Source organism: Chiloscyllium punctatum, chromosome 26 (genome assembly GCF_047496795.1).
Source record: "Chiloscyllium punctatum isolate Juve2018m chromosome 26, sChiPun1.3, whole genome shotgun sequence".
Taxonomy (NCBI): domain Eukaryota; kingdom Metazoa; phylum Chordata; class Chondrichthyes; order Orectolobiformes; family Hemiscylliidae; genus Chiloscyllium; species Chiloscyllium punctatum.
Window position 1 is genome coordinate 74,283,180 of NC_092764.1, and position 27,531 is coordinate 74,310,710.

Here is a 27,531-nt window from a genome sequence, read left to right on the forward strand (position 1 = left end):
CATCTTTGGACTGTGGGAGGAAACTGGAGCACCCGGAGGAAACCCACGCAGACACGGGGAGAATGTGCAAACTCCTCACAGACAGTTGCCTAAGGCAGGAATCGAACTCGGGTCGCAGCAGTGTTAACCACTGAACCACTATACCTAATAGATAGGGTAGGGAGGGATTTCTGTTTGTCAAGGTGCCCAGGGCGAAGGGTTTATAACCTTAAAAAAACCTGCCAAAACTGATGGCAGGAAACATGCAAAGGCTAGGGGAAACTGTGGAATTTCTTCTGCATACAGTAATTGATGTTTGTTCAATTGTCAAATTTAATTTGTTTTTTGTTGATGAGGAATGGAAGGATTAGGATGGAAATTGAGCTACATTGCACATCAGTCCAAGAATAAATGGTCATCTCCTGTTCCTAAGCTGATAGGTTCCCCAGCAGATATTGAAGACAGAGGAGGATAACCTCAGTAAGATATTGGTCAAGGAAAAGAGAAGGTTGCCCACGGCTTAGCTGTGAGTTTGCAGACACCATGATATGCTGGATCTCAAATAACGAGACACAGTACAGGAAAGAGATAGAGTGCTTAATGGTGTGATGTAAAGACAATAATCTCTCAATCAACATCAGCAAAATAAAGGAGCTTATCGTTGACTCCAGGAAGCGGAGTGGAGGGTACGCTCCTGTCAGCATCAATGGTGCTGAGATGGAGATGGTCAAAAGCATTAAGTTCCTGGGAGTGACAATCACCGATAATCACTCCTCGCCGACCCATGTCATTGCTATGGTCAAGAAAGCACAGCAACGCTCGACTGCAACTACTTCCTCAGGGAGCTAAGGAAATTCAGTAGGTCAACAATGAATCCATCCTATCTGGGTAGGTCACAGTGCGGTCTGGCAACTGCTCTGCCTAAGACAGAAAGAAATTACAGAGAGTGTGAACACAGCCCAGTCCATCACACAAACCAGCCTTCCATCCATTGACTCCATCTATACCTCCCACATCATCAGAGACCCCTCCCACTTCAGCTTATACAGTCTTACACCTTCCCCCATCAGGCCGAGAATATAAATATTTGTATACATTAACAAAAAGATTCAAGAACAGCTTCTTCCCTATCAGACTTTTGAATGGATCTCTTTAATGTTAATGATCTCTATCTTCACCATCTTGATAAGTGTAACATTGTCTCCTGCACTCTGTTCTGCTCCTTGATGTCCTTCGATGGTATGATCTGCCTGTAAAGCATATAAAACAACACTTTTCACTGCGCCTTGGTACTCATGACAGTAATAAATCAAATCAAATCAAAACAATAATGCAATAGTGTGTCTAACTCTCTGCTTAAGGCTGTCGGAGATCAGCTGGGGCTGAATAACGATAGTTGCTCTCTCCCTGATCTGATCAATAATGACTCAGTTCTTGTACAGAGCGTCGTCGAAGATTCACCCTCAGCTGAATGCTGTATTCCCTGTATCCACCAATTCCTTGATGCTCTGTAGCCAGGGATGGTTTTTGCAATTAGTCCTGACTCTTCTGATCTATGTTGTGTGTGAGTCTGAATGAGTTGAGACTTGTTAGCACCACCCACTGTGACAATGTCATACTGACTTGGTCAGAGTAAAGATGGGTCTTGGAGGAGACAGGCCCAAGGCTAGACAGATCCGAACCATTCTGATAAACCTTCCTACCATAAATTTCATTTTGTTTCCTAAACAAGACTCTTCCAGTTAGACCAGAAAAATGGATTTCCAAATCTATGGACTCGAACAAACTCACATATATGGTTAGCACTATTGCCTCACAGCGCCAGGGACTCTGGTTTGATTCCCACCTCAGGCAACTGTCTGTGTGGAGTTTGTACATTCTCCGCGTGTCTGCGTGGGTTTCCTCCGGATGTTCCAGTTTCCTCCCACAGTCCAAAAATGTGCAGGTTAGGGTGAATTGGCCATGCTAAATTGCCCATAGAGTTCAGGGATGTATAGGTTAGGCACGTTAGTCAGGGGTAAATGTAGAGTAATGGGGAATTGGGAGGGATACTCTTCAGAGAGTCAATGTGGACTTGTTGGGCTGAAGGGCGTGTTTCCACACTGTAGGCCTTCTACGTGACCAACATTATTTCCAAATGGTGCCCACGAAGAGATATTAGAATTGAAAGCTTCAAGAGAAACAATGAGAAAAAAATCGCACTGATGACGAAAAGGGTCCAAGAGAAATGGAGTCTGCTGGTTGCTGATGGCAGTGAACTCCACAAACATCAAAACAGAAACATAATTCAGAGAACGACACAGAAGGCATTTCGGTCCCAAGTGAATACATTCAGGGACAGAGGTAGAGATACAAACTACATTGTGAGGCAGCAGCTGGCCTGGGTCCACTCTGAGGTGGTAAGCAAACCAAGTACCTGTACTGAGGATTGCTCAGTCAAAACTAAACCCTCCCTTTGTAACCCACACACTGATTCAGGCTGAAAGGGCAGTTAGTTAAACAACGTTGCCGTCCTGACTACCATGAAATAGAGGTGAAGAAATAAAACTAAGCAGGCTATGAGAGAAAATTTGTATACTTAAGAAAGAAAGAGGGAGGGGAAATCACTAACTGTGTGACATGGTGGCTCAGTGGTTAGCACTGCTGCCTCACAGCACCAGGGACCTGGGTTCGATTCCAGCCTCGGGTGACTGTCTGTGTGGAGTTTGCACATTCTCCCCGTGTCTGCGTGAGTTTCCTCTGGGTGCTCCGGTTTCCTCCCACAGCCCAAAGATGTGCAGGTCAGGTGAATTGGCCGTGCTTAATTGCCCCACAGTGTCCAGGCTAGGTGGGTTAGTCATGGGAAATTTGAGGTTATAGGATAGTGGGAGGTGGGTCAGAGTGGGATGCTCTTCAGAGGGTCGGTTGGGACACGATGGGCTGAGCGACCTGCTTCTGTACTGTCGACATTCCATGTTTGACCACAGTATGGCAGCTTCCTAGTCACTTTTACTGAGGCCAGCTTATATCATGGCAGGCTGTCTTGTGAAACTGAATTCAAAATCGCAGGGTTGTCATGATGGGTTTTAAATACAAGACCGTTCAATTATTAATTGGGTGTCAGGTCCGCCAGACTAGTTTACCCAGTGAAAGCTAATAGCCTGGAAGCTGAAACCTTTCAGCAAGGAGATAGGAGTGTTTATATTTCCATATTTTTCTTTGACTCCTTCTCATTTCTTCGTTAACTGCACTTTTATATGCCCGTCCTCACATTGATCCATGTGGATTGGCACGTTTAAACCCTCTATTATTTTCAGGAAAAGTCCGCAAACTGTATCCGTCTGTCACTGGGAGGGGGAGGGGGGGGTGAGCTGCAGAAGACGTAACGTGTCTCTCTGACTTTCGGCAGACTGCACCAGACTTCTGTGGAGAATCAGGCCGGTTCTCCAATCTCCTGAACTTTGGCCTTTCTGCTGGGACTGACCGCCAAAATATTTACGCAAAGCCAGCTAAGCAACCATCACCAGGGTGTAAGGTGGGAATGATACCCTCTGTATCCCGTTAAAACCAACCTTTTAGAATTTAACAAAAAAAACCAACTTGGCTCTTCCTTGTGCATAGTAAGCGCGTGAACTGGACTCGTGCTGAAAATAAATGAACACACGTGCCAGTCATCACAGCCTTGACTTCTCTTAATGCTGTGACTGAACATGATTTCCTTTATCGAAGTGGAGGCTGGGTCGTCCGCAATTAATCGGGACTTGAATTGGGAGCGTACAGCGTTTCTGACTTTCTCCTTCCCTCTGCCGTTTCCGCAGACGGGCCAATGAATTTGGCTGGGATTGGGGGCAATCAGTTTTGGCAATGGGTGGGGGGATGGTCACTGTCACAACAGAAGGCCGCAAAATCCTTGAGCAAAATCCTTCCTTTTCCTGGGGGGGTGATCCCACTCACTAATGGCTGCCGCGAACAAGCAGCAACAGGGATAATAACCATTCAAATCATATTAGATCAATTATCGCACTCCAAGGTCAACGTTGAGAATGTGCGCTGTCTTGAGTGTAAGAGTTGAGAGGTCACAGTTGCAGGACATTGGTTAGGCCTTTTCTGGAGCACTGTCTTCAATTGAGGTCTCTCTCCTATTAGAGAGATGTTTTGAATTTTGAAAGGGTTCAGAAAAGATCCTCAAGGATGTTGGAGGGGTTTGAGCTTTAGGCTGAATAGGCTGGGGGCTTTTTTTCCCTGGAGTATCGGAGGCTAAGGGGGTGACCTTACAGAAGTTTTTAAAATCATGAGGGGCATGGATAGGGTAAATAACCCAGGTCTTTTTCACAGGGTAGGGAGTCCAGAACTCGCAGGGTATAGATTTAAGGTGAGAGGGAAAAGTTTTAAAAGGGGCAAAGTTTTCACACAGAGGGTGGTACATGTATGGAAAGAGCTGCCAGAAGAAGTGGTGGAGGCTGGTACAATGGTATATCTACTACAAGCCGACTAACCACAGACATCTATTACAAGCCCACTGACTCCCACAGCTGCCTAGACTACACCTCCTCCCACCCTACCCCCTGTAAAAACGCCATCCCTTATTCCCAGCATCTCTGCCTCCACTGCACCAGTTCCCAGGATGACCAATTCCACCTCAGAAAGTCCCAGAAGGCCTCCTTTCTCCACAATCGCAACTTCCCTTCCCACGTGGTTGACGATGCCCTCTAGCTCATCTTCTCCACTTCATGCACCACCGCCATTGAACCCCACCCCTCCAACCGCAGCAAGGACAGAACCCCCCTGGTCCTCACCTTCCACCCCACCAACCTCCTCATATATCACATCATCCTCCGCCACTTCCGCCACCTCCAAACGGACCCCACCACTAAAGATATATTCCTCTCCCTACCCTTATCAGCATCCCAGAGAGACCGTTCCCTCTGCGACTCCCTCATCAGGTCCACGCCCCCACCAGGCCACACCCTATTACTGGCACCTTTCCCTGCCACCACAGCAAGTGCAAATCCTGTGCCTACACCACTCCTTTCACCTCAGTCCAAGGCCCCAAGGGATCCTTCCATATCTGTCAGAAATTCACCTCTACCTTTACCAATGTCCTCTACTGCATTCGTTACACCTGGTGTGATCTCCTCTACATCGGAGATACAGAACACTTTCTTGCGGATCGTTTCAGAGAACATCTCTGGGACACCCGCACCCACCAACCCCACTGCCCACAGTTGAACACTTCAACTCCCCCCTCCCACTCCATCAAGGACATGCAGATCCTGAGCCTCCTCCACCGCCAAACCATTACCACCCGACGCCTGGAGGAGGAGCACCTCATATTCCACTTTGGGACCCTCCTACCACACAGGATCAATGTGGATTTCAACAACTTCCTCATTTCCCCTCCCCCCCCAACATTATCCCAGTCCCAAGCCTCCAACTCGGCACTGCCCTCCGGACCTGTCCATCACTCCCCCCTCTGACCTATCACCTTCTCCCTCACCTTCATCCACCTATCGCATTCTCAGCTACTTTTCCCCAAACCCCACCCCCCCCCCCCTCCCATTTATCTCTCAGCCCCAGCCCACAAGCCTCATTCCTGATGAAGGGCTTATGCTTCTCCTGCTCCTCAGATGCTGCCCGACCTGCTGTGTTTTCCCAGCAGCACACTCCTGAGGCTGGTACAATGACAACATTTAAAAGGCATCTGGATAGGGACATGAACAGGAAGGGTTTAGAGGAATATGGGCCTAATGCTGGTAAATGGGACTAGATTAGTTTAGGATATCTGGTCTGCATGGATGGGTTAGACCGAAGGGTCTGTTTCTGTGCTGTACATCTCTATGACTGTAAGATTGAGTGATCTGGGTGAAGTGTTTGAAATGCTGAAGTGTTTACTGGAGTTAATATGGAGAGACGGTATCCCAGGAGGGGACGCAATCTTGAAATGTGATCCAGGTTATTGAGAGGCTGGATCAGGGAGTGAAGTTTAATGGAATGCTGGAACTCCCTCTCTGCAGTCAAGCAGAGCTCCCAAACTTTCCTGGCTGCAGTTTGATCGAATGTTGTCAGATCAGAGGGATGTGTAGCCAAATTATATGAGAACAGATTGTGGTACAGTTCAGCCCTGACTGAACTAAATAGCACAGCCCTCTGGAGGGGCTGACTGGCCTCCTGATCTTCCTCCTGGTCCTGCCTTTGGCGCTGGGGCATGGAATATTTTCTAGTCCAGAACATCAAGTCAGTTCCTGTACAACTAGGTCCTTGCTTTAGGTGTCATCACCAAACCTAGAGTGGTTTTTCCACTGCATTAGTATAATGTGTGCATATATGTGTGAGTGTGTGTGTGAGAGAGAGAGAGACACTCCCAATCAATACTCTAGGGATAGACACTTGTTTTCTGAAAGCCTATGTTTTTTGGTTTGGTTTTATTTATTATTGTCACATATACCAAGATCCAGTGAAAAGTATTGTTTTGCGTGCTGTCCAGACAAATCATACCTTACATAGATTCGTCAGGGTTATAGAACAGAGTGCAGAATACCGTGCAACAACTACGGGGAAGGTGAAAACTCTAATGGTCTGTGATTAAGAAGGTGTTTTGCCTTCATTGCTCAGACCTTTGAGTACAGGATGTCATGTTGACCTTGGTGAGGCCTCTTCTGGATTACTGTCTCCAGTTCTGGTCACCCTGTGACAGGAAGAATGTTATTAAACTGGAGAGGGTTCAGAAAGGATTTACCAGGGTGTTGCCGAGTACGGAGGGTTTGAGTTATGAAATGGACTGGAAAGACTGGGACATTTTCCCACTGGAGTGTAGGAGGTGGAGGGGTGACCTTTATTGAGTTTACAAAATCATGAAAGGCATAAACAACTGTAATGACAAGGGTCGTTTCCCCAGAGTGGGGGAGTTCAAAGCTGGGGGAATGTACTTTTGAGGGGAGAGGAGAATGATTCAAAAAGAACACGTGGGGCAACTTTTTTACTCAGAATGGTTCGGGTGTGGAATGAGCTGCCAGAGAAAGTGTTGGATGTGAGTACAGTTACAACATTGAAAAGAAATTTGGTTAAGTACACGAATAGGAAAGGTTTGGAGGGATATGGGCCAAATTTAGACAGGGAGACTAGTTTAGTTTGGGATTAGATTCCCTACAGTGTGGAAACAGGTCCTTCGGCACAACAAGTCCACACCGACCCTCCGAAGAGTAACCTACCCAGACCCATTTCCCTCTGACGAATGCACCTAACAGTTTGGCCAATCCACCCTAAGCTGCACATCTTCAGACTGTGGGAGGAAAACTGGAGCAAATCCACATGGACACAAGGAGAATGTGCAAACCCCACACAGACAGTCAGCCAAGCTGGAATCGAACCCAGGATCCTGGTGCTGTGAGGCAGCTGTGCTAACCACTGAGCCACTATGCCACCCTTATGTTCAGCATGGACTGGTTTGACCAAAGGGTCTGTTTCTGTGCTGTATGACTCTATGGCTCTATAACACAATCCATGTGGCTTTGCGAAGTCTGATTGTAACTGACTACCATATGCTCGATGTAGGTTGCACTCCATTTATGCAGGCACTGAGCAGTAAGACTTTAAAGGCACCTTCGGAAGCTGCCGTCCATCGAACGCTGGTTTGCATATTCCAGTCCACTGGCCAGATTGGCTCCTGGGTTATGTCTCTCGGTGCCTTCCCCACAAATATTGGACACAATGGCAGTGAGCTTATAGGGGAAAATGAGACAAAAGGGGAGTCAGTGGCAGGGTAGAAATTGTTTCCACCCTACCCTCTTTCCCCCATTTGTTCTTCACCTGGAATATGTGTGTCACATGACAGTAACACCAGCCAATTGACTAGAGCCCCAGTGATTCAGAAGATGACACTCCTAACGCCATACTGAGGAAATGCTGCACTGTTGAAGTTGTGGTCTTTGTCGAAGACATTAGAGGAAAACTATATTCACCGTCTCACGTAGATGCAAAGGATCCTGCGGGAATATGAGAAGGAGAGCTGGACAGTTATAGCCCACGCCCCCCGCCCAATCCCCCATATGTTGGCCAATGTTTATCCCTCAAGTAACAATATCTGAAGGGAATGTCGATGATGTCGTTATGACCCCTTTGGGAATTAAGGGACAATGATGTGTGCAGCTTGGCTGCTGTGTTCTCTACATACAACAGCTCCTACACTTCAAAAGCATAGCAATGACTGTGAAGTCCTTTAGGACATTCAGAAGTCACAAAAAGGTGCTATGCAATACAATCATGACCTGCTTTCATTGTAGACTGACCATTAAAAAGTGCCAATAATAGTGTAGTTTGAGTTACCCATGTAATAGTTCTTTGCTCACTGTATTATAGGGAAATGTACCCAGTGTCGTTCAGTCCCACCTTGTTACTGTTATGTAGTAACTCGATTTTCTGCAGACGTTGGCTATCTGCCTCTCCTGACTTGTTAAGGTTGAATTGCATATAGCTGGCTGTGATTTAGCCATTAGTCACCATGCACTCCTCAGTGCTAATTGTAATGATGGTTTTGGAGCTGTTGGTTCTGCCTCATTGGGAATATTCTCAGTTACAAAGTTTGTAATGTGAGGGAGCAAAGCCTTGCTTCATTCACTCTCTGATGCTGATTATAACTCCCCCTTATCCAGAACCAACTGTGCCGAGATTGCTATTCCTTTCTACCTCATTAGTCTAGACTGTCTATGTATTGCCCACACTCCAAGTAATAGCGTTGAGCAGAATAAGACAAAAACGCCCTGGGTCAATTCTCATTATGTTGAAGAATTCAAGAACGATTTGTTAATTGAAAAGCTCCTTCCAAGACATTGAGCTGAGTTTCTCATTTCTCTGCTCCTTTTGCCTTTGATTGTCCAACTGGAGTAGATCCAATCTCACACAATAGTAGCTCCATACTAATCAATGGCCCACAGCTTTGACACTAATGCTTCTCACAAGAATTTAAACAGTTTCTTCCCCATGGGAATTGACGGGCAGAGTCACACTGTCTTACAGCACGGACACAGACCTTTCTGTCCAACCAGTCCATGTTGACCATAATCCCAAATTTAAAAAGTCCCACTTGCCTGCACTTGGCCCATATCGCTCTAAACATTTCCAATTCATGTACTTATCCAAATGTCTTTTAAACATTGTAACCATACCCACATCCACCACTTCCTCTGAAAGTGCATTCCACACATGAACCACTCTCTGTGTAAAAATGTTGCCCCCTTGTCTTTTTTAAATCTTTCTTCTCTCGCCATAAAAATAATCCCCCTAGTCGTGAACTCCCCCACCCGAGGGAAAAGACACCTGCTATTCACCTTATCTGTACCTCTCACAATTTTATAAACCTCTCAGCCCTCAGCCTCCTAGGCTCCAGTAAAAAAAAGTCCCAGCCTATCCAGCCTCTCCTTATATCTCAAACCTTCCAGTCCCGGCAACATCTTGGTAAATCTCTTCTGAACCCTCTCTGGCTTAATAATATGCTTCCTATAACTGGGTGACTAGAACTGGGTACACTTCATAAGAGGCCTCACCAGCATCCTGTACTACCTCAACATAACCAAGTGTTGGTGATCTGACATCTGCCAGTATTCTTTCCTTGACAATTTCACAAGGAATGCCAACAAATGTGAAGCATTTAAAGCAGCTATCACAAAGCCAGTATCCTAACCTCCTCCAGCTCCACAACCTGCTCAAATCCAAGTCCTCTTTCAACTTTAAACTTGAGTGTGCACCTAATTTTCATCACCTTATCATTGGCGGTTCTGCCTTCATCTGTCCAGGCCCTTAACTCTGGAACTCCTGCTCTACCCCTTCTCTCTCACCTTTTAAGATGCTCTGATAAACCTCCCCTGTATGAGTCAGCTTTCGATCACCTGTTCCTAATATCTCTCGCTGTGACTTGGTATTGAATCCTGGTTTGATAACTACTTCTGTCAAACACCATGACGCACTTTCTTTTGTTGAATAGGAGTGCATTATAACTTCAAATTGTTGTGAAATTGCCACGCAACTACAGGTTGTTGTTTCAGTAATGGTTTGTCTGAGTTTTCTTTATAACAATACTTCACTCCAATTCAACAACCCTGGTTATTTCATGTTGCATGTTGAAGGAAAGGAGATGTAAGTCTCGGGATGTCTCACCTGCGTTAACAGGCGTCATATTAGCGTTCACAGTTGTTGTTATCGCATTAAAATCCACAAGCTGACGAGTGAATGCAATAATCGGTTCCGTTGTTTGCAAGGTTGTCAGCTAAGCAACTGAATGTCAGGTTGTTAGAGAAGAAACATTGCAGGGGGCACACTGGGGATGTAAACAACACGGAACCACATTAATGCTGAGTGCATCTGGCAGTTAATGCAATGTGTGTGGGAGGACAGTGTACCACTCAGAAATGCTTCACATTATGTATGATAGGAAAGTGCAGGCTGCATCTATTGCCTTGACTACATTCCTCTCTGGGAGAAAGTGGGGACTGCAGATGCTGGAGATCAGAGTCGAGAGAGTGGTGCTGGAAACGCACAGCAGGTCAGGCAGCATCCGAGGAGCAGGAGAATCGACGTTTCGGGTAATGTGACAGTCAGTTTTTAATCATGTTGGTTGAAGGATACATATAGGCCTTGGCACCATGGAGAACTTCCAAGCTAGTAGCTATCCAGCTACTCATCAAGATTCATTTCTGATGAAGGGCTTATGCCCAAAATGTCAATTGTCCTGCTCCTTGGATGCTGCCTGACCTATAGTGCTTTTCCAGCACCACACTCTCGATTACATTCCCCTCTGTCCTGCTTTATGCTGACACTGACAGCTCTGTCTCCCAAGGCTCTGCTCTCTAGACTCTCTCTCTCCCCGTCTGATAACATGGGAACACAGGTACTTGTGGTCCCAAACCTAACAATAGCCTGCCTTTCTATTCATTCCTGAGCTTGGATTTCTGTCTGTTCACAATCCACACTAGTATATCTCTCCCATACATTTGAATGTTATTTCCTCATTCCCTGTGTGAGACTTGAGCAAAAATCTTCTGGAAGTCCAAATACACCACATCCACTGGATCTCCTTTATCAATGCTCTAACCAATATCCTCAAAAAAAATAGCCCAGCAAGATGATTTCGCTTCTGTAAATCCATGTTGACTCTGCCCCACTTGCCATTCTTTCTATGTGTCAAGTTCCAACATCCTTTATGAAGGATTCTAACATTTTCTCTACCATTGATGTGAGACTAACAAGTCAATCTTTCTCCATTTTCCATCTTGCTTCTCATGATCTCAAGACATCTCAAATGCCTGACCACTAATGAAGTACTTTGAAGATATAGTCACTGTTATAATATCGGAAAGGCAACAGGCAGATCATGTTAGTTGAGGGATAAATATTAGCCTCTGCACCATGGAGAACTTCCAACCCACTAGCTATTTGGCTGTTCATCAACAATGGATGATCAATGAATATTTCTCCTCACTGGACCAGCTGTTCTGTAGGCTCCAAATGCTAATCAAAAGGACAGGAATTCTTCTCTGAAATACAAATGAGTAAAGTCCATTGGTGGGTTCAAGGTTAATTATATAAAGAAATAATATGAGAGGGCATCTGATTGAAATATTTAAATTCTAACAGGGCTGGATGCAGGGAGGAGGTCGGGGAGTCTAGAACCAGGGAACATGGCCTCAGGATACAATTTAGGCCATTTTGGACTGAGATGAGGAAAGATTTCTTCATTCAGAGGCTAGTGAACCTGTGGGATTCTCTACCACAAAAAGTTGGGGAGGCCAGGTCGCTGAATATGTCCAAGAAAGAGATCAAAACTCTTTTAGATTTTAAAGGCCTTAAAGGGCATAGAGAGGGAGAGGGAATATGGCGTTGAGATAGAGGATCAGCCAGGGTCATACAGAACGACAGAGCAGGCTCGAAGGGCTGAATGGCCTAGTCCTGCTCCTATGTTTTGCATTTCTATGGGACAAAACTGAAAATAATGAGGACTTTCACTGAGCTGTTCCAATAAATACAATGAGAATCTGATGGCATACTGGAGGAGACGAGCTGAACTAATGGACCCTCAACAACAATACTATCCAAAAGAGCTCTGTAAGGAGTGGGGGGAGTTGCCCCTCCCTAGAAAGTCTCTGATATGGAAGGGGCATAAATATATACAGATGTCTTTCGCCTCTATGGACCCAATCAATATGTAAACAGCAGTCTAACCCGCTGTGTTGTGGCACTCCAGGTTAGCGTGATTGGGGTTGGCATACCTAAACCCCAGGTTGGTGGGGAAAAGAATACCTGTCCTTTTGATTAGCATTTGGGAACTACAGAACTACTGGTCCAGTGAGGAGAGATATTCATTGATCACCCATTGTTGATGAACGGCCAAATAGCTAGCGGGTTGGAAGTTCTCCATGGTGCAGAGGCTAATACTTATCCCTCAACTAACATGATTAAAAACTGACTGTCACATTGCCTTCAGTGGGGCGGTTTAGTGTGAAAATTGGCTGTTGCCTTTCCGATATTATAACAGTGACTATACCTTCAAAGTATTTCATTTGCAGTCAGGCATTTGAGATGTCTTGAGACCATGAGAAGCAAGATGGAGAATGGAGAAGGATTTACCTGTTAGTCTAACATCAATAGTAGAGAAAATGTTAGAGTTCATTATAAAGGACCACTGTTGAGGTGCTTTGATTGGCTAGCAGCTCTTGGAGGCAGAAAGTCCTCTCTGAGGTTGACAGGAAGTCCACCCCATTCCTGTTCATGTTCCAGTGGCCATTAACTGAGCTTTGCAGGCAAGGCCGTCAATGTAAAATTCAGCCGCAGACCTTGCGACTGACTGTGTGGAGTTTGCACGTTCTCCCCGTGTCTGCGTGGGTTTCCTCCGGGTGCTCCGGTTTCCTCCCACACTCCAAAGATGTGCAGGTCAGGTGAATTGGCCATGCTAAATTGCCCGTAGTGTTAGCTAAGGGGTAGATGTAGGGGTATGGGTGGGTTACGCTTCGGCGGGGCGGTGTGGACTTGTTGGGCCGAAGGGCCTGTTTCCACACTGTAAGTAATCTAATCTAATCTAATCTAAACTCAAAGCTGAAACTCCAGTGTCATACTATGGAAGTGCTGCACTGGCATTTTTCTGAGAGGAGTAAGAGAAGGGGAGTGCTCCCAGGCCTCCTGAATTAATATCTATCCATTAGTTAACCTGATCGAAGCTTATTTGGTCATGATCACATTGCCATTTGTGTCTGCTGGATCTGAATATTATCAGCCGGCCCATATTCATCAGCTGTTAAGGTGTTTTAGACATCTTGAGGTTGTAAGGGGTCCCATGTAAGTGCAAGACTTCCATATTTTTCTTTTTACATTTACTGAAGCTTTAGTTTCAGCCCCTTACACATTCAGTGTCCATCATCCCCAGTATTTGTCTTTTGGAAATAATCTTACTTCATGCTGTTTGTGTTCAGGTGAAGTAGTGGGAAGGGTTAAACATGAATATATCTATATGATCATTCATGTCGTCATTGGGAAGTGATGTAAGATCACATGACTCTGAGACATGGCAGACATGTATACAGTCAGTATTCACTGTGTTCAAATAAAACTGTAATGCTTGACCCTGTCTCAAAATATTTTTGGTGTATTTTGCAATATTTCTGGAATATTTACTGATGTCTGTCCTAGACCAACTACAGCAGTACAGTGGCTCAGCCAGTGGTTAGCACTGCTGCCTCACAGCACCAGTGAACTGAGTTCAATTCCACCCTTGGATGACCGTGTGGAGTTTACACATTCTCCCCGTGTCAGTGTGGGTTTCCTCCGGGTGGTCCAGTTTCCTCCCATAGTCCAGACATGTGCAGGTTAGATGGTTTCAACATCGTCCATAGTGTCCAGGGATGTGCAGGCTAGATGTTTTGGCCATGGGAAAGGCAGGTATAGGGGTGGGTGTGAGTGGGATGCTCTTCGGAGGGTCAGTGTGTACTCGATGGGCCCAATGGTTCCTCACTGTAGAGATTCTATGATTCTGTAGTTACGGTTCCCCACCTTTTAAGTGAGGCCACAGTTTGCTGTCTTCTTGTGGGAAGGTTTTACGGGTTGTCTGTATGAAGGCGAAATGTGCTACACCTACCAGTTATCCGATAAGCAGGGGATCTGAGGCTATATTGTATGTAAAACAGCATTTCAGTAGGAAGACTAAGCGAATGACAGTATTTGTCAGCGATGGAGAAGGGAAAACATATTTACTCTGCTCATGACATAGAGTCTTTAGTTACATAATAGTCACTTCATATCAAACATGGTGTGATGTATTTGAGATATTTCGGAGTGATAAAAATGCAGGAGCATTCCAGACTTTGATATCTATAATGGTATTAGTTGGAAAAAGTCATCTTTGTGAGTTGTTAAAATTTACTGGGCTGCCCTGAATTTCAAAATATTACCTTTAAAACAAGATGACAAGGAGGAAAGATCAAATATTTCGAAACGTGGAGATTACAGAGACGGTTGTACTGTCGAGAATGACCTTGTAAGACCAACCTGCAGACACAGGAGATTACAGCAATATGATCACCAGTCTGAAGATATTACATTGAAGATTAGGTCTGATGTTTTCTATTTTTCTCACCTCATTTCCATTTGAAAAAGCATTCAAGTCGCACCAGAGATGGGATAGAACAATGACTGCTAAGGTGCCAAATTTCAACTTGCTACCTTTTTATTGGTGTAGTTCAACTAGAATTTCAGTTAATTATGATACCAGTAAGCTATAGTTCAGTGGTCAATTTAATACACTTAACAGAAAACCTCTTAGAGTGTAATTGGGAAAGTTCAAAGTCTTGCTGAGATAACTAAGACCAAGGTGATTGAGAGGAAGGCTGAAAGTGAATGTTGGTGTCCATTCCTGCTACACTGAAGTAGCCCAAACTATTTCATAACAGTCAGCAGCTGAATGGGGTGGAGTTACAAACAGCGAGAAGCTTTCACGGACGGAACTTGCTTTACATAAGAAAGAATTTACAATTGCTTGAAAGCCTAACACAGATTTGCTTTCAGTCTAGCTGTATCCCTGAGAGAGGGAGGTATTTTGTATTCTAACTGTGTACATGAGGAAGGAGGCCATGGTGTATCTTTCCCAGACATTTATGCCAATAACCTGATGGGTTAGATGTTTAGAAGTCCTTGAACCAAAGTCTATCCCCAGAATGAAGTCATGTAATAAAATCCTGCCACAACATGCAGTGAAATCGAACTGTTGTTGAGGTGAGAATATCAGTCTTTGAACATTTCAATTCTAGCGTCATGCTGTCACAGATAACATTCATCACTCTGATTACTCTAGCACCCGTCTCTGGCTTTCATTCCAACCTGGATGGAGATAGGCAAAAAGACAGAGATGAATAGTTTGTCTCAGGAATCACAGCGTTTGAATTAAAAGTATCAGTAGCTTATTGGATTTATTTTAGATTTTATCTTAAAAGTAAAAGAAATTGGATGCGATAATGGATGGAATTAACTTCATACGCATCACATTTTCTTTCAAGAGCAGAATAATGAACGACAAAGCTCTCAAGTGACCTATTTTCTTCAATTAGTCAAATTCTTCCCAGGATTTCACGCCTATAATATAATGATTATCTACGTCGGTGCCAGACATTGTGCACAGACTGATCTGTGCTGACTGTGAGATGACAAAATGGTCAGTGATTTTTTTTTCCGTATTCAAGTAACGAATCCAATTATGCTGCCTTCTTTTGTCAACAATGTGTCTTTACTATATAATAAAGCTCTTACTTCTGCTCTGTGACAGTCCAAGCCGGTGTGAAAAATGGCAGAGAGGCGCAGGAACTCTGTAATCTCAGCCTCCCTGATCTGTTCGTTCAGGTGACCAACATCACTTTGAGGACAAGAGACAGATGAGCCACGGCATTAATATCGGGCGCATTCTTCCTAAACTGATGGCAGGAATATGCAGAGGGACATGTGGGAGAACTGTGTCAATAACTAGAAACTCGTAAGAAGGAGAAAAACTCCAATGAGTGCCACATTGTATCCACCTCCCTTCATGTCTCAGTAACATGGACAATAAGGAAGGGGCGTCTGGACAAAAACCTTTGAAATGTGGGTGAGCAGTCTCAATGGGCCGAATGGCTTACTTCTGCATCTACAATCTTACAGTCATGATGTGGAGGTGCCAGTGTTGGACTGGAGTGGACAGGGTCAGAAGTCAGATCACACCAGGTTATAGTCCAACAAGTTTATTTGAAATTACAAGCCTTCTGCGCGCTGCTCCTTTGTAAAGTGTTTTAACGATGTTCTAAAAATCATTCTACGGACTGTGAGACAAATGAAGAAGTGTTTGAAATTACAAATGCACAAAAGACTCTAAAAAGTTGCATCCAGAACATGTTATCAGTCATTTGACCAGAGCTGGGAATAGAGTCATACAGCACGGAAACAGACACCTTCGGTCCAACCAGTCCATGCCAACCATGTTCCCAAACCAAACTAGACCCACCTCCCAGCATTTGGCCCATATCCCTCCAAACCTTTCTTATTCGTGTACTTACCCAAATATCTTTTAAATATTGTAACTGTACCCACATCCATCACTTCCTCTGGAAGTTCATTCCACAGACGAACCACCCTCTGTGTAAAACAAGTTGCCCCTCATGACTTTTTAAAATCTTTCACCTCCCATCTTAAAAATATGCCCTCCTAGTTTTGAACCACCCCACTCTAGAGAAAAGACCCTTGCTATTCCCCTCATCTATACCCTCCTGATTTTGTAAAACTCTATAAGACCAACCCTCCAGTGAAATAAGTCCCAGCCTACCCAGCCTCTCCGTATAATGCAAGCCCTCTATTCCCAGCAACATTCTGGTAAATCTTTTCTGAACTCTCGCCTGTTTAATAATATCCTTTCTATAACAGGGTGACCAGAACTGGACACAGTACTTCAGAAGAGGCCTCACCAACATTTTGTACAATTTTAACATGACGGTCCAACTCTTATACTCAAAGTTCTAAGCAATGAAGCACGCTAAATGGCTTCTTAATCACCCTGTCAATTTGTGACGCAATACTCTAATGTGAGTGAGAAATAACTTTTGCCACAATCATCTATGTTGAGATAGAGTTTACGGTATGCTGTGACTGTTCTTCCAGCACGATATTCCTAAAAGCGGTCAGGGCAATACAAAAAGTTGAGGAATTCCACCCTCACATTATATCCAATGCAAATCAAATTTTCCACCATCTTTCACTGAGCTGAAATATTTTGGAAAAGGGTCTGTCCACAAAAATGGGCAATATCCAATTTGAATAGGAAGTTTGCATTAACGATGCCACTTCATGGGACTTGCAGAAGTCTTAGAAAAATGTTGTATTCCAACACAGGGATTGGCCCCTTTACAACAAACTTTTAAATATTCAAAGGTGCTTAATATCCCAACATAAGTCTTATGATTCTATATTGTACACCAACGAAACAGAAAACAGTGCTGTCGGTTTTTAAATCTCTTTAAAATCCAGTTATTTTGCAAGTGATGAACTGACGCTAAGCAATATTGACATTTATAGAATACTTATTTTTGGGATAAACCCATTTTCAGCTGTTGTTTCAATTGTGAGGGCTCTTCTGGTGGAGTGGTAGTGCCCCAACCTCTGTGTCAGGAGAACTTGGGTTCAAGTCCCACCTACTCTGGGTTTGTGTCATAACAACCCTGAACAGACTGATTTAGGAAATACATCAATGATTTTATTTTAATTCAACTAGTCACACCAATTGCATTCTTGAAACTGCCCAATGGCATTGGCCCAGGGAAGATTTTGCATGTTGTGATAGGCAAACTAGTTTGAATGTCAAAAGCTGCAACAAGTTCAAATCAGAAAGCTGACACAAATTTGAGTACAATTTGCATTGTGTTGATAAGTGCTCCCAAAGCCAGAAGTTGGGTATTTATTTCCACTACCCCATAAAGAATATGCTTCCTTCTGGGCCCTTACACATACCTCACTTCATCCACCTCAACTTTGACTTCAATCTGAGGTCCAAGACCTCTTCATCCCTCTTTTCTTCTTTAAGACTCTTTTGACTCAACCTTTAGGTGTCCCTATTTACATTTGATATGGAGTTCTTGTGATGAACATTGGAATGCATTGCTATATGAAAGATGCAGGATCACTGTATACTCTCACCTTCTGGGTGCCACGACATTTCAGCTGCTCCAAGGAAAGTTAGTCCGAACTTGACATCCTCAATTATGTTCTACATTTCCGACATAATTTGTGTAAAACAGTCTGGTGCAGTTGGGGTAACTGGCGTTCAATGTTGGCTCAGGGGTGTGTGCTGGTCAGGAGATGGAGGCAAATATGCTCCACGTCCTCAAATAATATCATGCGATTTTAAGAGTCAGTACCAATGGGCGTAGATGTGTCCTGTTGGTGTACGGCTCTTGTGTGCTGATCGTTTCCCTACCTCTGAGACAGAAGGCCCGAGTTCAAATCCCACCTATGGGAGTCATAGAGGTCTACAGCATGGAAACAGCCCTTTGGCCCAACTTGTCCATGTTGTCCAGTTATCACAATCTAGTCCCATTTGCCTGTGTTTGGTCCATGTCCCTCCATTACCTACCCCACCCATGTACCTGTCCAAATGTTCTTAAATGACAAAATTGTACTCACCTCCATCAATACCTCTGGTAGCCCATTCCAGACCTCACCACCGTCTGGGTGAAAAAGTTAGACCCTTTTTATATCTCTCCCCTCCCACTTTAAACCTCTGCCCTCTAGTTTTAGACTCCCCTATCATGGGGAAAAGCTGTTGGCTAACTACCTTATCTATGTCTCAAGGTGATGAGAGGGAAGAGGAGAGTCAGAAGAGGCAGCAAATAGGAGGGTTCAGGAGGGAAGCAAAACGCATAGGGGTGAACTTGCTAAGGAAGTCTCTGGACAGGAGAAATGGTTAGTGGGAGGATTTTGGGAGGATTTTGGGAGAGGGGGTGAACTGAACAGACAGTAAAGAGGAAGCAAGTCTGGAACAGATGGTGAGAGGAATCTTGGGCCCAGTTCGGCTTAAGGGAGCCAGTAGGTTTTAACTGCGAGCAAGTCAGGAGTGTAGCTTCATTATGTTTCTAGGGGGATGTTTGCCTGTTGTTTAACGGGAGTGCTGAATGAGGGACGCCTGTACAATTCACTGGCTGTCGAGCACCTTGGGACTCCCTGAGGGAGTGGAAGGCACAATATAAATTATTCTGAAGATGTGGGTGTACTGTACCTTCAAGAGAGTTAAAAGCTAGCAGTGACAGCACCAAGTATTGTCAATAAGACACAATGTAACATGTGCTCCAGCTATTGGAGTAGCTGGTTACCTGGAGACAAGCAGATTTGAATTAGGTCAATCAGTTTAAATATACCCCTCAACAATACTAAATTCCAATCCAGTTTGAATTTAGTATATTGGCAATCTTAAAAGCCAATGACACAATCCGATGCTTTGAGGGTATAATACTGGGGAAAATTGAACAGTTGGGAGGAGAACTGCCAGGCCAACAACATCTGCAAAATGCCCAGAGAATAGCGCTCAGAATACCTTTGTCAATCAATAACCTGTGAAGCAGAATCCCCAAGAAGAAGAAAAGAAGATCAGAATACAGATATTCAAAGGCTGCCTGGCTTTGAGATAAGAAGTTTTGTTTTGTAAATCTTAATCGGTAGTTTTATCGGACTGGTATTGTGGAAGGGGAAGGTAAAAGATGGGTTAGAGGAAGGAGTTGTAAATAGTTGTTAGTTAATTATTCTCTGTTATACTTTAAGAAATAAAGTTGTTACTTTTACTTAAACTAGTTCTTGGCCTTTCGAATCTTCACCGATTACTGCACGGGAGAAATCTTTTCTGTGCTGCTGGTGTAAATTAAGCAGGAGGGTTTACCCCGCACCATAATTAAATGTAAAGGTCTTTCTTTTACACAGACTGACTCTCTGGAAGTGCTTGTACCATCAAACCACCGCAGTCAACTGATGAGGAAATTGATCGACTCAAATTCAATTAGGTCCGAAAGTTCTTAAGCTGAGTATAGTGAGGTTGTGTTGATGTGAGTCGGTCTATGAAGGTTACTTGCAGCAATTCCTCTACCAACCAGGTCTACACAAAGGCACATAGTCTTCTTGTTTCTATGGCGTTGCACATCAATACATTGCCTTGATATGTTAAAAAAAACAATCTGCAGATGAATGGAGAAAAATTAGAGGGAGCATTGATTGACATTGATCTGACTCTTGACCCAGAGGTACAATGTCATTTCTGGTGAGCTGATTGATGACACCATTATATCATTCCCATGTACTGGCATGTCGTAAAAATGACAGAACACTACCACATTGCTGTGCTGGACTAATTATTACCTGCAGAATTCAATTTAATATCTGATCAAACATAAGACTCTGTCTAACTCAGGTTCTGAGTCTCAACACCACACAGTCTAAAAGAAAAACATATTTCACTGTCAAGTCAATCCTACCTCACTGGGGCCTGTTACTCAGTTCAAATCTGAACTGAAAACTAACTCCATTGTTAAATTCATAGATGCCTACAGGACGAAAACAGGCTATTGAGCCTATTGAGCCCATACTGACCATCATCTCACAAAGATTAGATTACTTACAGTGTGGAAACAGGCCCTTCGGCCCAACAAGTCCACACCGCCCCGCCAAAGCACAACCCACCCATACCCCTACATCTACCCCTTACCTAACACTACGGGCAATTTAGCATGGCCAATTCACCTAACCTGCACATCTTTGGACTGTGGGAGGAAACCAGAGCACCCAGAGGAAACCCACGCAGACACGGGGAGAATGTGCAAACTCCACACAGTCAGTCGCCTGAGGCAGGAATTGAACCCGGGTCTCTGGCGCTGTGAGGCAGCAGTGCTAACCACTGTGCCACCGTGCCGCCCACAAGCCACCTTGCTTTATCCCTTATTTCCTAGGGCTAATTTTCCCAGCCTGCATAATTTAGCACAGCCAATCCACCTAACCTAATCTTTGGACTGTGAGAGGAAACCCACAAAGACACAGAGAGAATATGTAAACTCCCCACAGACAGTCACTCAAGGGTGGAATCAAGCGCGTGCCCCTAGCGCTGTGTATCGGCAGTGCTAACCACCGAGCCACTGTGCTGCCCCCTTCATCACTTATCAAGTGTAGTTGATCGATCCAATGTGCTTGTCTGATTCTTCACTCTGACATGCACTTTCTGGGAATTGGCTTAGCTCAGTTGGCTGGATTGTAGGTTTGCAGAGCAGTGTGATTCCCATCACTGGTTTGAGGTTACCATGAAGGTCTCTTCTTCTCAACCTCTTCCCTTGCCTCCGATTGAATCACGACCAGTTGCTTCTCTCTAATGTGAGAGCAGCCCCTATGGTCTGGGAAGACAACGGTGACTCAACAATGTATTTTCCAAGGGGCAGAGCTGACCGTTATTTCTGAAAGAGTTACACCCATGGTAACAAAGACACAGCTCTGAAATACCGACCGCGTTTTGGTGGTGAGAAATCAGCACTGCTTAAAGGTCGTCGAACTGAAGACGTGTATCTTGCCTGTTCACATTCACTTATCTCTCACAGGGGGCTGCTCTCACATTAGAGAGAAGCGACGAACAGCGATTTAACTTGAGGGCAACGAGATCTCAGGTCAAGGAAACGGTTGAGCAGGAGAGTCCTTTATGGTAACCTCAATGTGTACTCAAGTATGTGAGTTTTTACTTTCCTGTTCATCTGCACGGTGCGGTCTTTCGGTGACCAGTTGACGTTCATTGTGTTGAACACCTCCGACCTCAATATTTCCCCAAACCGACAGCCTGCTAATTATCCAGCTCAGCTGGGATTCCCACATGAGTCTGTCCATGATGGTCTCAGACGAGAGAATAGTGCCATTTATAAAGGAACTTCTACAGCCCTGTGATGAACCAATAAACGATGAACCACTTTGGAAGTGCAGCCACTGATACAATCTGATTAGACATAAGACTCTCTCTAACTCTTTCTAAGTGTCAAAACCATACAGTCTAAAAGAGCAACATATTTCACAGTCAAGTCAATCCTGCCTGCTCTACTCTCTAGGGCCTGTTACTCAGCTAATCTTTACACATCAAGCTGCCGTATCAACAAGAAACATTACAAGATAATCTCTTATGAACCGTCGATAATAAGTGCCACAGAATCTTTGATGCCTATTCGCGATGGCCCCTTGATTTAATGCCTCATCCACAAGGGCAGCACCTCTGACAGTGCAGCACTCCCACAGTTATGTTCTGAACCTTCAGCTAGGAAGGGCCACTCAGGTCTCGGAGCTTTCTGACTGTGAGTCGGCAGGGCTACCAACTTGGGGTATAAAAGCTGACAGAGTGCGGGAGCAGGAGGAACCTGGGTGTACAAATGCGGCAGCGAGCGGGCCCAACAGCCCGGACTTGTGGCGTCGCAGGGAGTTTGGATTCCTGGTTGCGTCCACATCGCCCCAGCGCTGACTCATGGCTGCCGCTGCTGCTGTGATGAAGGTGAGTCTGGGTTCCTGGCGGGGGGGGGGGGGGGTGGTAGCAAGGCAAATCCTGGCAATTACAGCTGGTTAGCTTGACTTCGGCGGAGGGGCAACAGTTATTCATGATATGTTCGTGGAAGCGGGTTGGTTGATTATGAAGGGTCAGCATGGATTTCCAAAGGGCAAATGCTGCAGGTTTTTCTTGAAGAGGTAATGGAAAGGGTTAATGAGGGTAGCACATTTGGTATGGCAGACATGGATTTCCTGAAGGTATCCGTAACAGTGCCGCACAACAGACCTGTGAGGATTGCTATAGGTCATGGTGTAAAAGGGACTGTAACAACATGGACGCAAAATTGGCTGCGTGACAGGAAACAGACAATAATGACCAATGGATAATTCTTACGCCAGAGGGAAGTTTGTAGTGGAGTTTCCGTGAGGATTATTATTGGGACCTTGGCTTCTCTTGATACTGATTAATGATCTGGATCTTGGTGTGCAGGATACAATTTCAACGTTTGAAGATGGCACAAAACTTGGAAGTATTGTGACAGTGAGGAGAACAGTGTGGAAGTCCAAAAGACATGGTGGAGTTGGCGGATAGATGGCAGATGAGGATTAATGCAGAGAAGTGTGAGGTGATGAATTTCGTGAGGCCAAATAAATACAATGCAAAATAGAGGATACAATTCGAAAGGGGATGCAGGAGCAGAGAGAGCTATGTGCACAGATCATTGAATGTGGCAGGGCAGATGGAGATAGCAAGCACATAAAGCAGAAAGTGTTCTCAGCTTTGCTAATAGAAGCATAGAATACAAGAGCAAGGAGGTGATGTTGAACTTGTATAAGACACTTGTTAGAGTCCAGCAGGAGTATTGTCTATAGTTGTGGACTTCCCTTGTTATAGGGAAGTTGTGATTGCATTGGAGAGTGTGATGATATTGCAGCTTTCAAGAGGTTATATTGTCCTGGTTTTGTTTTCAACAAGAGGTTGGAGGGCTGAGGTGTGGAGCTATCTACTGAGGACCATTTAGGTAAACAGCTTCTGAGGCCTTGAGTTTTTTTTAATTGGAACTATAGAAGCAGCCTGGCTGGGCGTGGCCAACTCTCACAGACCAGGACTTCTAGGTTTTTTCAGTTTTTAGGTTTAGCTTTAAGCAGAAGCTGTTGGGGTCTTAAAAGAATTGGAAGCTTAAGTGAATGTCTCTTGGCTGCTTATTCTGTCTACATTTTCTCTTGATTTTTTTTCCTCCTTGATCGAAGAACTGCATGTGAGAATCCATGCCTGAATTTGCCTTTTTTACCAAGGGGTGTGTAAATGGGATGTTACTGCATTGGAACAGTTAATTATTTAATAGTTATTGATTCTATTATTCTGTTACGTTTCCAATAGTGTCAAGTTCTTCCAAATTCCTCTTTCTTTGGTTGCTACATTTTAACTACAGTGTTTAAATAAATTGTTTTTTGCTTAATGTCGAGTCGTTTGACCAGTTGTATCGCATGGGGAACAGATACTTTACATTTGTCTTTAAAATAGGAAAAAGTTAGGGTCAAGGCTACCTTCATAAAATAGTTGAGGGCATCTGATCTGGTCCCTAGAAAGAGATAGTGGAGGGGTGGTTTACAGAAATGGCTCCAGGGTGAAAAACTTCAGTTAGAGGATAGGCTGAAGACAGTGGGACTGTAGTCCCTAGAGAGGCAACCTGATCAAGGTTTTCATAGTCTAGGCAGAGTGGATAAGGAAGGCAAATGGCATTACGTTGTAATGCTCAATGTAAAACCAGTGTAGATATAAATGGGCTGCCTATCCTCCTTTAATGCCCCAGCATCACTGTGGTTCTCTGAACCTTACACCTGAAGAGAAAGAGCAAGTCCTGCAGAAGGATGGAAGCTGAATATCACTGTCTGAGCTAAAGCAAGGACGCCATCCAGTTACAGCCTTGAAAAGCCTGAAGAACACTGTAAAAATGCTTTTTTCTCTCTTTGCCTTCATTTTGGAAGCTGACAGCCATATTCATGCCCAAGTCACCCCTTCAAGGGCACAGCTTTGAACAAGAACTCGGAAAATTCAGGAAAAAAACCCAGCAATGTCACCAACACAGGAAGCAAGTGAGGACTGTAGATGCTGGAGATAGGAGTCAAAATGTGTTTTGCTGGAAAAGCACAGAAGGTCAGGCAGCGTCCGAGGAGCAGGAGAGTCGAATGTGATGATGAAGAGCTAATGCTCGGAATGTCGACTCCCCTGCTCCTCGGATACTGCCCGACCAGCTGTGATTTTCCAGCACCATCCTTTTTGACAAGGCCACCAATACAGTCAGGCTACAACCTATAGCCAGATAAGGCCGTATCCCCTCTGGGTATTCACAGCTAAATTAACTCAAAGAGAGCCAGGAAAAGAAAGTATTTACCAACACTCTAGATAGCATTAAAATACCTGCTATAAGATGGCTACAAAATTTCCATTGCTCAACTGGAAAGCAAAAGATCTCCAATCTGAGCTTCCTTTGTTCTGACAATGTGCCTTCTGGAGTTCAATATTTCCAAACCAGAGAAACAAACCAATAAAATTCAGATTGCTTTTGGTTGTGAAGGCCTGAATACATCACGTTTGACTACCTTAAAAGCCCAGTCACCTTCACTCAACTTGTGAAGATCGAATACAAATGAAGATCAACTTCTGAAGGCACCATTCCAAATTCATGTAGTCTTAAGTAATGATAGAGGCAATTGTTATGGATCAGACCAGATCCTCTCAAATTATTTTAAGAATGTAACCTAGACCCTAACTTTTTCTTATTTCAAAGGCAAATGTGGGGTGCCGTGTTCCAGATGCGATGAAATGGTCAAAATACTCAATGTTAAACAAAACACAGTTTATTTAAACACTGCTCCATCCTACAGGCGCTTTCTGGGTCAGCACCCACTATCACTTGTTAGAAAGTAACGTTTCGAAGGTCATTGAGCGGCAATGCAGAATCTGGAATTGGGGGTGGAAATCTTGTCAGAGGTGTGGGAGGATAGTTGGGAGAGCGTGAGAAAGATTTTGATTTGTAACAGGACGCAGGATATACAACTGAAGGTACTCTACAGGGCTCATTCAGCACCAGAGCGGCTTGCAAAACTTAAGACAGGAGCTTCCCCAATGTGCCCCAAATGTAAAACAGATGTTGGCACTCTTACTCATTGTGTGTGATCAAGACACAAGCTTCATATGTATTGGGGTGCCATAGCGAGTGCTTTGGAAAGGGTCTTGGGAACTGAGGTCAAGTGGATCCGGTGTCCCTCCTCTTGGGTTTTATAAATCTCCCTTCTTTGGGCGTGCACAGAATTCTTTCATTCTGTGTGAGGAAGAACACTCTAATGAGCTGGGTGTCGGACAATCCCCCAGGACTCTCGGGTTGGCATAGATTAGTTATGGAGCACATCCCCCTGACTTCCTTATGAGTATGGTGCACCAGAAAAGGGAACTGTTTTCTAGAACATGGCAGCCCTTTCTGAATTATATAGCCACAGGCTTGTCAGCTATGTTGGTCAGGGCCTTTGTATGGTCATGAGGGCTATGTCTGGCGGTCCTGGGGCCCCTGAGGGGAAGATTCCCAAACAAATACAGGTTTGCCTCCTGATGCTCCCGGTGGTGGGGAACTTTGGTGGGATTGAGCTGACTGTGGCAACTTAACTGAATGTAATTTAATTTACCTTGGTTCAACTTGGTTTAATTTAATTTGTTTTAGTTATTCATTGAACTGTAGTTTTTGTCATTTTTTTTGTTTCTCACTCTCCTCAGTGGTTTGTGCAGTAGGGTAATAGTTTGTTTACTGTTATTGTTGCTATATTATAAGGTTGATATACTATTTATAGTAATTTTGTAGTTTTGAAAACATTTAAAATCTTTTTACATAATAAAAATATTTACAAAAAAAACTAAACCTAAAAGTTAAAAAAAACCTGGAAAACCTGGTCTGTGAGAGTTACCCACACCCAGCCAGGCTGCTTCTATTGTTCCAACATTTTAGAAAAGACCCCAGGTCTCATAAGCTGTTTACCTTCTTACAGACAGTTCATTGACTCTTGTTCAATCTTTCTTAAAAAAAGGACAAAATGACCTCTTAAAGCAGCATCATCAATGCACAATTAATTAATTAATTAGTAGATACAAACACAAGAACTTTCATTGCAACTTCATGGCAGCAGAGCTGACCAACAGAATATTTGAGCTTGTGATATGATCTACACCAATAGAAGAATCCCAAAAATATTCTCAAACTAACCCAAAGTTTAGTCCATTGAACAAGTTATGCACCATTTCTCCACCATTGCCTCAATAGCCAAATCTGGAAAGCGATGTGTTATTTATGTAGCAGAAAGTGTCCAGCTCTTAATGCAAGGCACCAGTGCAGAAAGCAAAAGTGAAACCCAGTGATTCCATGTCATGAGAAGCTCCACTCAAAAAAAAAGCCAGAGCATTCTAAACAACCAAGATCATATATTTTACAGCATAACAGCAAAATCCACAGAACATCCAGCTGAGATACAATCAGTGAGTTGTAGAGATGAACAGCATTGAAGCAGACCCTTAGATCTAATTCATCCATGCCAACCAGATATCCTAAACTAATCTCATCCCATTTGCCAGCATTTGGCCCTTATCCCTCCAAACCCTTTCTATTCATATATCCATCCAGAGGCATTTAAATGCTGTAATGCCAGCCTCCACCACATCCTCTGGCAGCTCATTCCATTCATGCACCACCCTCTGTGTGAAATGTTGCCCCTTAGGTCCCTTTTAAATAGCATGTTGGCATCTTAAGTCAGCTGTAAAATGGAAAACAGGGGAGAAGGGTAGCAAAGGGGAAAGAGGAGAGGAAAAATGTGATGAGGGAGTGGGAGCGAGAGAAAGAGAGACAATCAAGAAATAAGAGGCACAGAACAGTGAAAAAAAAATTTTTTTTAAAGTAAATAAAATAAATGAAATAAAATTAACTGAAGTGAACAAGTGATTCCCCCTTTGCTACCCTTCTCCCCTGTTTTCCATTTTGCCTCCGCTTCACC